The sequence below is a fragment of the Lissotriton vulgaris genome, chromosome 5, assembly GCF_964263255.1.
Source record: "Lissotriton vulgaris chromosome 5, aLisVul1.2, whole genome shotgun sequence".
Taxonomy (NCBI): domain Eukaryota; kingdom Metazoa; phylum Chordata; class Amphibia; order Caudata; family Salamandridae; genus Lissotriton; species Lissotriton vulgaris.
In genome coordinates this window covers 1,095,102,371-1,095,115,008 of record NC_141693.1, presented here as the reverse complement: position 1 = coordinate 1,095,115,008, position 12,638 = coordinate 1,095,102,371, and the positions used below count along the sequence as shown (strand labels likewise).

Sequence of the window (12,638 nt, the reverse complement as noted above, 5' to 3'; positions counted from 1 at the left end):
CTGTGAATGTTGTTCTTGACTTACATACATAGAAACGTCAAAGAGGACAGTCCCCTCCAAATATGCAAATGTAGTGTAAGTTTGTAGTGTTCATTTTTTTTTGGGGTGCTAGTGGGTAATTTTAGAGTTCAGGGTGGGTGTGGGTTTTAGGGTGCCAGGGAGTAATTTTATGGTTCAGGGTGGGTTACGGGTGGGTTACGGATGGGCGTGCCAGGGGGTAATTTTAGGGTTCTGAGCGGGTATGTGTTTTGGTGTGCCAGGGGTAATTTTAGGGTTCAGGGCAGGTGTGAGTTTTGGGGTGTCAGGGGGCAATTTTAGGGTTCAGGGTGGGTATGGGTTATGGGGTGCCAGGGGGGAATTTATGGTTCAGGGTGGGTATGGGTTATGGGGTGCCGGGGGGAATTTATGGTTCAGCATGGGTATGGGTTTTGGGGTGCCAGGGGTAATTTTAGGGTTTAGGGCAGGTGTGGGTTTTGGGATGTCAGGGGGCTATTTTAGGGTTCAGGGTGGGTATGGGGTGCCAGGGGACATTTTAGGGTTCAGCGTGGGTATGTGTTTTGGTGTGCAAGGGGTAATTTTAGGGTTCAGGGCAGGTGTGGGTTTTGGGATGTCAGGGGGCTATTTTAGGGTTTAGGGTGGGTATGGGGTGCCAGGGGACATTTTAGGGTTCAGCGTGGGTATGTGTTTTGGTGTGCCAGGGGTAATTTTAGGGTTCAGGGCAGGTGTGGGTTTTGGGGTGTCAGGGGGAAATTTATGGTTCAGGGTGGGTATAGGTTATGGGGTGCCGGGGGGAATTTATGGTTCAGCATGGGTATGGGTTTTGGGGTGCCAGGGGTAATTTTAAGGTTTAGGGCAGGTGTGGGTTTTGGGATGTCAGGGGGCTATTTTAGGGTTCAGGGTGGGTATGGGGTGCCAGGGGACATTTTAGGGTTCAGCGTGGGTATGTGTTTTGGTGTGAAAGGGGTAATTTTAGGGTCCAGGGCAGGTGTGGGTTTTGGGGTGTCAGGGGGCAATTTTAGGGTTCAGGGTGGGTATAGGTTATGGGGTGCCAGCGGGGAATTTATGGTTCAGGGTGGGTATGGGGTGCCAGGGGACATTTTAGGGTTCAGCGTGGGTATGTGTTTTGGTGTGCCAGGGGTAATTTTAGGGTTCATGGGTATGGGGTTTGGGGTGCCAGGGGTAATTGTAAGGTTCAGGGTGGGTGTGGGTTTTGAGGTGCATTGGGATTAATTTTAGGGTTCAGCGTGGGTATGTGTTTTATAGTGCCAGGGGTAATTTTAGGGTTTAGGGCAGGTGTGGGTTTGGGATGTCAGGGGGCTATTTTAGGGTTCATGGTGGGTATGGGTTATGGGGTGCTAGATGGGAATTTATGGTTCAGCATGGGTATGGGTTTTGGGGTGCCTGGGGTAATTTTAAGGTTCAGGGTGGGTTTGGATTTTGGGGGGCAAGGGGGAATTTATGGTTCAGCATGGGTATGGTTTCTGGGGTGCCAGGGGTAATTTAAGGTTCAGGGCGGGTATGGGTTTTGGGGCTCCAGGGGGGTGATTTTAGAGTTCAGGGTGGTATTGGGTTTTGGGGTGCCAGGGGGTAATTTTAGGGTGTGGGGTGGGTATGGGTTTTGGGGTGCCGGGGAGGGATAATTTTAGGGATAGGATGGGTATGGGTTTTGGGGTGCCAGGGGTAATTACAGATTTCAGGGCGGGTATGGGTTTTAGGGTGTGAAGGGGTTAATTTTAGGGTTCAGCGTGGGTATGTGTTTTGGTGTGCCAGGGGTAATTTTAAGATTCAGGGTGAGTATGGGTTTTGGGGGGCAATGCATCAAACTAACAAAAATGTGTGCTTTAATTGGTGTCCAGTTTCAAATGTAGAATTCACCACATTTTTTTCTCAGCTTGACCTGAGCATTAACCGATCCTGATTATCTGCCATTTTAGCTCCGCCCCATTGATTTACATTAACCACGCCCCTTCCTCTGCCATGTTAGCCCCCCCCCCCGAAATTAAGACCTAGTTGCGCCCCTGGCTAGGGCCAACCCTTGCTGGGAGTGTTAGCCCCACCGAAGTTGGAGTCTAGTCTAGTTGCGCCGCCATCTGTTTGTATCATTTTTGTAGTTCATGTACTCTGAAGCGCATAGGTAATGTAACTGGTTGTATTGTAAAACGCTCTGACACTTTTGGGCAAAAGTTCGCGCTATATTAAAGTGCATAAATAAATATTACCGATATCGTCCTGGCCGGAACCGCAAAAACGATGGCCAGGCCACGGTAGCCGTAAACCCACGCGCGTGCTATATGACCCTGTTGACCGTGGTCCGACTACGGCTCAATCTCAAAACCAGAAATCAGCCCTGTTCCGCACTGTCTGTCAACTAGTCAACCACATCCCACCCAGAACTGTCAGTGGCAGAAGCGGGATATGCTCGAGCTGCCATTCGCCGTGTTAGGTTGATGACCTGTTCTCCTAAAGCAGGCGCACAGGAAGACCAGCAAACTTCAAACTACTTTACACCAGCCGATTTGCATAATCTGACAGTGTTTACACAATGCAGAGACACGTGCAGATTCCACAGCCAATAAGCACCTCGAAGTTCAGTATAGCGCACTGTGATTGGCTGATGTGCCAACGATGCTATAATCGTATGTGCCTTTACACGTTACAAAAGCCTCCTACTAGATAACGTTTCACAGAATATGTGCAGCTTTATGATTGGTTATGTTGCGACCCGGAAGCTCCGTGATTTGGGGCAGATGCGGTCCAAAAAAAGATCAATAACGGACAACGGATATTGGCTGAGTTTACTGGTTGTCCGTGTAAAATACCCGGCAGGTGGTCACCTTAGTAACAAGTAGGTGACAACCCCAATTTTAATGTGTGTCCCTAATGTATGTTGTATATCTGGGCGTGTGCGCGTGTCCCCCTGCAATTTGAGACTATATGAATCACTGGTGCAACCAATGGGACATTTATTTTTCACCCTTTTGATGATTTTTTGTTATTTGGATTAGAACGAGTACTTTTTTTTGCCGCAGCCCTTATCACAGACGCACTTGTGTTGGAGAACAAAAACGGAGCGACAGAGTATAAAAACATTGTTAAGGTTAAAACTAAGTTACTAATTAATTGTAGATCGTTTAACGTATAGAATGTTTAACAATTAAAATAGAGCAGGTTAATTTTGCAGTGCTTTTACAACTTGCGGGATAGAAAATGACTGATTAAGCTTAAGGGAAGTCAAATCTTGCACATTGTGGTGGAACCGATGCATAGTATTCGCCTCACATCTCTGAAAACGTTCATGCATACGCCCTACATAGATATTGCTTTCTCACCTTGCAATCAGAAAATTGCGCAGTGGCTGGTTGTCCCAAGGATGCAGGCTCTCCTCTTGGGAAACGAGGGAGTATAAACTTTATGATCAAATTAGTGGAATAATTTAATATGCATAGCTTATTTTTGATAGAATGCATGTTGATGAGGAGTCTTGTGATTCCTTTTGACACAAGATCTGTCGTGAGGCGTCCTTCTAACCATTTGAGCATTTAGGCGCTTGCTTATATTCCTTACAGTTGTCTCCATTTATTAACCAGTCTCGTCAACGAAGCCCTACTGAGCATATCAATGTAATGAATCCTTACTATTTCCCATTTAATATCAGGTCACATATTTGTTAATGCAGGTAAACTCTCCTGTGTTACAATCAAAATTAGGTTACCCTTGAAACAATATTTTTCTAAGGGTCCTAAGTTGATATTGTGATCACCCCACTGGGTGTTTATCCGAAAACACTTTGGTCTTGTGTCTCCACTTATAAGTATGCACACAGGCTCCGAAAGGTATGTCATCCATCTTGGTATGCTCCGTGTCAGCATGCTGAAACTGCGCAGTTGTGTCATGATGACTGATGGCCATTTTTATGGTCTTGCTTGATAGCGCAGCCGTGGCCAGACAACTATGTGAGAACCTGGAGAGGGACATTTGGTCCGTCCACATGTTGGGCACCATGAGTACATGTTTTAATTGGGCAGTTGTATGCCTCCACAAAAAAAGTCCCTGCCTCCATGTACCTGATCAATTTGTTCATTTATCCAGCTGCCTTAGATTGAACTTTCAGGTACACACAGATGCCATTGAAATGCTATTAGAGTGTTCTAGATGACTAGATAATTTATGTTGTTTTTCTCCAGGAGCTGCACAGATGGGAGGAGGGCAGTCATTAACCTGCAAGGATTAGTATGTGTGGCGCAACTGTCACCTGTCCATTTAGACTCCACCAATATTATTCTATTTGCTTCCACACAAATGCACATCTATTCCCATGCTATTTACTTGTAATGCTTCACATTACATGTGGTTTTTAGGTCTCGCCTGTCGATGCGCATGCGCATCGAGCAAGCGAGACTATGGGGGCTTATCCACTCTTTATCCACTGCAAGGAATCGTGGCGATTCCTTGCAGTGCCCGTGACTTTTAAGCTCAATGCGCATGCGCATTGAGCTTAAAAGCGCGTGAACATCCGTCTTGTTTTACCCGCTCCGCCCCCTCCCCTTCCCGCCGTGTCGCATTTCTCCTCCCCCCTCCCCTCTTTTCCCTCCGTCTTGTTTGTTTATTTTACCCGCTCCGCCCCCTCCCCTTCCCGCCCCGCCGTGTCGCATTTCTCCTCCCCCTCCCCTCTCTTCCCTCCGTCTTGTTTGTTTATTTTACCCGCTCCGCCCCCTCCCCTGCCCGCCGTGTCGCATTTTTTTTTAAATCCCCACTTCCCCCCCTACCCCCCATCAATGCCAACACTGACGCCGTGCTCTGCTGCTTGTTTTTTTCTTCCTCACTTCTAGCTGCTGCAATTCCAGTCCAGCAGCCTGGGCGACGGAGGGAGGATTTGCAAGCAGAGCTGCTCCCATTTGCAATCAATTTCCGTAGAATTTGCCAATGATTTAAATGCTTACTTTTTTCCGCATTTTTGTTAGCACAGAGCTGTGGCATTATCGAACCGGCGTCGATCTCTTTCTGCTTACTGAATTTGCCAATGATTTAAATGCTTATTTTTTCCGCATTTTTGTTAGCACAGAGCTGTGGCATTATCGAACCGGCGTCGATCTCTTTCTGCTTACTCAACAAGGCGCACTGTTGACAAACACTGATGAGCCAACTGGTTTAACGAGGATAGCGATGTTGGCCACCCCTCACCCTCACTCTCACTCACCCTCAACCCCTCACCCTCACTCACCCTCAACCCCTCACCCTCACTCACCCTCACCCTCGACCCCTCCCCCTCAACACCTCACCCTCACCCTCACTCACCCTCACTCACCCTCAACCCCTCACCCTCACTCACCCTCAACCCCTCACCCTCAACCCCTCACCCTCAACCCCTCACCCTCGCTCACCCTCAACCCCTCACCCTCAACCCCTCACCCTCACCCTCACTCACCCTCACCCACCCTCAACCCCTCACCCTCACTCACCCTCAACCCCTCACCCTCACTCACCCTCACCCTCACTCACCCTCAACACCTCACCCTCACTCACCCTCAACCCCTCACCCTCAACCCCTCACTCACCCTCACTCACCCTCACCCTCACTCACCCTCAACCCCTCACCCTCACTCACCCTCAATCCCTCACCCTCACTCACCCTCAACCCCTCACTCACCCTCAACCCCTCACCCTCACTCACCCTCAACCCCTCACCCTCACTCACCCTCAACCCCTCTCCCTCACTCACCCTCAACCCCTCACCCTCCCTCACCCCCTCACCCTCAACCCCTCACCCTCACTCTCACCCTCACTCACCCTCAACCCCTCACCCTCACTCACCATCAACCCCTCACCCTCACTCACCCTCAACCCCTCACCCTCAACCCCTCACCCTCAACCCCTCACCCTCACTCACCCTCACTCACCCTCACTCACCCTCAACCCCCCACCCTCACTCACCCTCACTCACCCTCACCCACCCTCAACCCCTCACCCTCACCCTCACTCACCCTCAACCCCTCACTCTCACTCATCCTCACTCACCCTCAACCCATCACCCACCCTCACCCTCACCCACCCTCAACCCCTCACCCTCACTCACCCTCAACCCCTCACCCTCACTCACCCTCAACCCCTCACCCTCACCCACCCTCACTCACCCTCAACCCCTCACCCTCACTCACACTCACTCACCCTCACCCACCCTCAACCCCTCACCCTCAATCCCTCACCCTCACTCACCCTCACCCTCACTCACCCTCAACCCCTCACCCTCACCCTCACTCACCCTCACCCTCACTCACCCTCAACCCCTCACCCTCACCCACCCTCAACCTCATTCACCCTCAACCCCTCACCATCACTCACCATCACTCACCCTCACTCACCCTCACTCACCCTCACTCACCCTCACTCACCCTCACTCACCCTCACTCACCCTTACTCACCCTCACCCACCCTCACCCACCCTCACTCACCCTCAACCCCTCACTCACCCTCACCCTCATCACCCTCACCCTCACCCTCACTCACCCTCACCCTCACTCAGCACAGCATCTTAAACTAAATATATTTAATAAACTTTAAGCTATTGGCAATATAAAATAAAATCCATTTTATTTACGTATTAATTTTTTTTTAAAGCCATTGATTTTTTTTATTTCAATACATATAAGTCACATATAAGTCCTGTTAATACAAAACATGTTGCTTTACAAATGCTAGAGGTGTCACATTTACAAAAATTATAACTATTGGCTTTGTAAAGAAGAAAGCTATTAATTTCGCTATTTAGAAAAAACAACACATAAATAAAAAACAAAAAAATAAATAACACCTATAGCTCAAACTTTACTACTGCGAGACCTATTGCATTTCCAATGCTTGTTTTATTTTCAATTATGTAAACACAGCAATAGTATGTAATTATTTTTTTTTAGTTCTTAAGTGAAAAACTTTAATATTGATGTTACAGTAATTTATTCTGCTTTGTACGAGACAAGCATCACAAATGATGCAAACAGATTGCTCCTGATTTTTTTTCATCCTATAGAGTTTCTGTAATATGACCCTCTTAGTTCACCATTGTCTGGGGTCAGGTTTCAATAGTTCAACTAGTACTTTTTTATTTGCATTAAGTTGCGAGCAGTTTTGTTTTGTCCATGAGTGCGAAGCAATCCACCCAAGTAAATCCCATGCAAGTAGGAAGTGGCTCTAAGAAGGCGTGCTAAGGGGCAGATTTATGAGGCCCTTGCGCCACGTTTACGCCGCTGTTGCGTCACGCAAGGCGGCGTAGACGTGGCGCATCCCTACGAACAATTTACAACGTGAAGCATCTAGGCAGATGCGTCACGTTGTAAAGCCCTGCGCCGCTTGTGGGCGTTCCGGCGCAGGGTGGGCGATCCGGGGCAGGTGCGCCTCGCAAAAGTGGCTGAGTGAAATCTATGAGATTTCACTCAGTCACTTTTAAGCCAATGCTGTGTCAAAAGCCTGCGCCTGCTTGAAGCAGGCGTAGGTCTTCACGCAGCATTGTTAAAATGGGGCACCCCCGAGCCTTGCTGGAGCTGCGACGCAACTCCAGCAATGCGCCACATTTCTGGCACAGATGCGTCACGCATCTGTGCCGTTTTTGCACCATGGTGTGCCGCATTATAAATGCGGCGCCCCATGGCTGGCGGAGCTGTGGCGCACTGTGGCGCATGTTAACTGGCGCATCCCTGGGGATGCGCCAGTTAACATAAATCTGCATCTTAGTCTTTAAAATTGGCGAACACACACCTCTATTATATGTGCATTACAAGCTGAAATCAGACCCATTCCGGCCTGAGAAATTTCACTGGTTTGACAATCTTGCTTTTGAACTAGACTGGAAACTACCATGGCCCCAACAAAGACAGAAAGCAGCATGTTTGCTAAGCCAAAACATGGATGCTGCCCTTGGGTGCAAGGGAAAGATCAACTGCAACATGAAAACACATTGCCCAGGTTTATAATACGAACACAGTTGTAGCATTAGCAACATCTCTCTATGGAGCAAATTTCTGGGGATTTGATAGTATGTCTGACATACATGACATTAAGAATCACTTTCAAAGAGTCTTTCGTGACTGAGCCCAAGAAAACTACACATTTATTAAGTTTTGAGATGAGCTTGAACTTTACATAGGACAAGTTTTACTCTGCAGGTTTTATTGTTTTTTTTATTTTTGGTTTGGCTCCATGAGCTCCCTTGCACCTTTTGTCTGTGAAGGCTGCAGCAACTTGGTTTCTCCAGAGTCCAAGGCCTGAACCTGGCTGGAAAATACTCACAAGCTATATCCACTGTCTGTCAAAGTTTTCTTTGGTATAGTCCACAAATCATCTTCAATTTCCATTCCCGCTTATAGTGATGGACCAGTGTTTAGCATGCTGTGGGTGAACTGATGAGAATCCAGGAAACAATTGACACTTAACATTTCGCCACAATTCAAACACTTCTCCAATCCTAATGGAGGGAACATAATATGCTTTTTTCATTGCGTGTGAAGGGGCTAGTAGCAGCTGGTTAAGCTACGTTTATTCGCCAAACAGAAGCTAGACAGAAGCTAAACTCTGTCGGTCAAAGTCTTCCTGTTACTAGACTACACAAAAAGCAGGGTAACACAAAAGAGAGATGTGGAGCTTAGGTGCTGTGGCAAGTTTTTTTTAAAGCTAGGCAGTGCATCATCAAATCCTAAAACTCAGACATAACATGATTGTACTTATAAGAGGTGAAATGTCAGCTTTTTTCTAAGATAATGACAGACTTAATGAACTAAAAGCACGTACACTCTACTGAAGTGACTCATTGGGTTGTTTTTAGTTGTGGTGTTATCTAAGACCTTTTGATCTTACTAAACATCTGAGTTACGGCATTACACTATTTCACAAGAGGCACGGCCACCCACAAAGTAGTTGCCTCTATGTGGGAGGCTACTATTGCAACGTGTGCTTTTATTTCTAAAAAAACTTTTTTGTTTTTAGGGAAAGCTTCAGGTGAAGCTTCAGGTGCTGCAAAATGCAGCTGCCAGACTCCTTTCTGATACTATTGAATTTTGTTCTGTGAAGTCAGTAATCCAGGAACTTCATTGGTTACCGGTTAGAAACAGGATCAAGTTCAAATCCTTTTTTTTTATTTTTAGTTTTTATTGAAATTTATGGCAGCAGCAAAAGAAGAGCCAACAATGTTGCAGAAAAGTAAAATACATGAATGAGAGACAAAGCAAAAAAATGAACATCCAATCTGATTACTAAATATCTTAACAGTTCCAATATTGGCATTAATTTCCTATCCAGTTAGCGATTGGTCACCATAAACATATCCCAAAATTTTCTTTCTAATGCCCTTCTTTTTATATAGTGCACTTTCAAAATGATACATAGACAAGAGCTTAGTTTGCCACATAATAAAGTTAGTTGGTTCCTCATCAAGCCAGCAAGAGGTAATACATGAACGATATGCGGACATGCAAATAAAGATAAATCCTTCCTCTGCATCAGTGCCTTGATTATCCATGTTCTCTTGACAGCCCAAAAAACCCAGTGGTGCTGTTAATTTAATTAAAATGCATAAACTTTCAGAAAGAAAGCGCTCTACATCGGCAATAAATTGACCCAATTTCGGGCACAGAAAGAACATGTGGGCTGCATCCGCTGCATGATAACTACATCGATTACAGTTTGTCCCCCACCCTGGGCTCCATTTGGCCAATTTCCCTGGTGTATAATATAACTCAAAAACTGACATAAAATGCTGGCTTATCAAGGGCCCGTACAACAAAACTTTACCAGCAATTGCAATGCTTCTCTTCAAGTTAACATATTGAACATTCAGTTTACTCTGCCATTTAGCAGCTCTAGCCTCTAAATCATCTTCTACATTTTCCAAAAGTAACTGATATAAGGGCCCTATTTTGTGCCGATGTTTAATCGCTTCAAAAAGCGTAATTTTCCCCAAAACAATCATAGATTTTGATAATTTCTGGGCACCAAAACTTTGTATCTGAGATACTTAAAAAAAATCAGAGCGAGGTATATGATATGCATTCATTAGATATTCACATGTTACAAAGTCATTCCCCTGGAATAAGTCCCCAACCTTATTTATCCCTAAGTTAGACCACCTGAACATCACACCATCATGAAATGATTCTGGAAGAAGAGAGCAGTTCTGCAAGGGAATGTATATATTTAAGTTAGCACCTAGCCGGAATCTCTTTTTTATAGTTCTCCATATAACATAAGCTGTATCGATGAGTCTTAAATTTAGTTTTTTTTATAATAGCTAGGCTCGATGATCCGATTTAAACACTGTTTAGCCTCAGCGCCCAAAAGCATTTCATAGATGGATGGCATCAGGAAGTCCTCCGTGGAGTCTTCTAGCAATATTAAAACACCCATGTGCTGCAATATCGCCATCCAATGATAAAACTGAAAATTTGGGATACCCCATCCCCCTCTCTCTCGAGGCAGCACACATCTTTTTAATGCTCTCCTGATCCGATGGTATCCTCAGAGAAATCTAGAGCAGATTCTCTCTATACGAACAAAATACCCAGAAGGTATCAGAAAAGGAATAGCACGAAATATATACAAAAACTTTGGGAAAATAAGCATTTTTATTACGTTACTACGCCCTAAAAGTGAAAGCTTCAAATTGTTTATTCTTTCTAATATTTTGTTAAAAGATGCTATAACAGGGTCCAGATTAATAGGGATGATTTCTTCAGTATTAGCTGTAATTTTTATTCCAAATAGGTGGCCTCCTTTTCTAGCTTTATATTGTCTGGACGGCATGCTACTGAATGAATAAGCTGTGTTTTGTCGACATTCTGTTTGCATTCGGATAGTCGTCCGAATTCCTCCGCAGATTCCACAATGATAGGTAATGCCGTATTAATCTCAGCTGTCACTACTGCGATATCATCTGCATAAGCGCAGACTTTAAAATCCCAGTTATTTAACTGCACAGGTTTAATTGCAGAGTTTCTCTCTAGATTTCTGATAAATGGGTCAATATAGAGTGCGAACAGCAAGGGCGAGCAGGGACAACCCTGTCTCGTTCCCTTTGCTATCCGCACTACCCCAGACGTCGTCCCAGAGACACGGATAGCAGCGGTCGGCTGAGAGTACAACGTCTGTATTGCTTTAACAAATTCCATAGGGATCCCCTTTTTCCCTAAAACAGACCACAAGAAGGCCCATGTGACCCTGTCGAACGCTTTTTCGGCGTCCAACAGGGCCATACCAACCGGAGAGCAAGTCCCCTGTGACCAATCTAGCAGAGATATTATCTGTCTAATATGATCTGTGGTGCCTCTTCCCTGTATAAATCCGTGTTGTCTTATAGAGACGAGCCCCGGCATCAAATCGTTTAACCGATTGGCAATAAGCTTCAAATAAATGTTGCTGTCCCAATTCAGTAGTGAAATGGGCCAAACATCCACTAGTTCCTTTTTTAGCTTGTTTCTAAATATTCTATAGAACTCCAGCGGGATGTTATCTGGCCCCATAGCCTTACCCTGAGCCAACCCTAAAATTGCAATCTCAATTTCTCCCCAGTCTGGGGGTGCCAGTAGAATCGATCGCTGAGCTTCAGATAAAGTTACCGGCATCACATCCTTTAGATATTCACCCGGCTCAGTCGAATCCACCTCCTCACTATAGAGTTGTTGATAAAACTCTTGAAAGGCGGTTAATACCCCCTCTTTAGTCTCCTGCATAACCCCCTGCAGATCTTTGATTTTAGGGATATTATTGTACGCCTGTTTCTCTCTTGCCCTTTTTGCAAGCATTCTAACTGTTTTTTCCCCAAACTCATATGCCACTTCCTTATGTTGAATGTAATTGGCGGCAATTTGATCAGCAATATTAGTGTAAACATTAGCTTTTTTGATAGAGAGATCTTTTTGAGCCAGGTTGCATACTTCTACCTCTGCTCCTTGCCTTAAAACCTCTGCCAACTTCTCCTTCGCCCTCAGAACCTGGTCAAAGTCTTGACGTTGTTTAAGGAGAAGCTGTTTGCGCTTAAAGACAGAGAAACTTAAAGTCTCTCCTCGGACCACGGATTTAAACGCATCCCAAACTAACTCCTGGGTTGCCGTATCCTTGTTAATATCAAAAAATTCCTCAATTGTTTTGGACATAAACTGACAATACTGCTCATCCAATAACAATTTCCGCTCAAAATACCATCTTGGAAGTTCTATTTTGCCATCCATATCAAAAGCCAATTCTAATACAATAGGGTTGTGATCAGAAGCCAATTTAGGGTGGATTTGGATTTTAGCTTTGGTTAAAAAAGCGGATGTAGTAAAGAAGTAGTCCAGTCGCACAAATTTTGAGTGGGGGGCTGAAAAGAATGTAAATCCCAAATCATTCGGACTCTTTACCTGCCTGTAACGACCGGATTTTCGGACCAGATGGAATCAGCTCCTAGGAGCCCCTCTAACCCAGTCGGAACGTAATCACCTCCCTCCTTAGAACGTATTTACAATGGGTATAGATATATGTATGTACATCTCGTACCTAAGGATGGGGAAAATAGCAATAAACATGCATAGGTTTTCTACAATATCCTATTCATACCAACTAGTCTCACGGCCACTTAGGCCCAGACTAATCTACCCTGGGGCAGGTCTGATTATGTA

General features: G+C 45.5%; 1 protein-coding gene across 1 annotated transcript in view; it reads left to right on the top strand.

Annotated features, from left to right (window-relative positions):
* Positions 1-2,684: 2,684 nt before the first annotated feature.
* Positions 2,685-12,638, top strand: part of XPNPEP1 (X-prolyl aminopeptidase 1) — a 534,678-nt gene continuing 524,724 nt past the window's right edge. The window contains exon 1 of the mRNA XM_086922757.1: positions 2,685-2,845. The gene's annotated coding sequence lies outside the window, so the exon portion shown is untranslated. The remainder of the gene's footprint in view (positions 2,846-12,638) is intronic.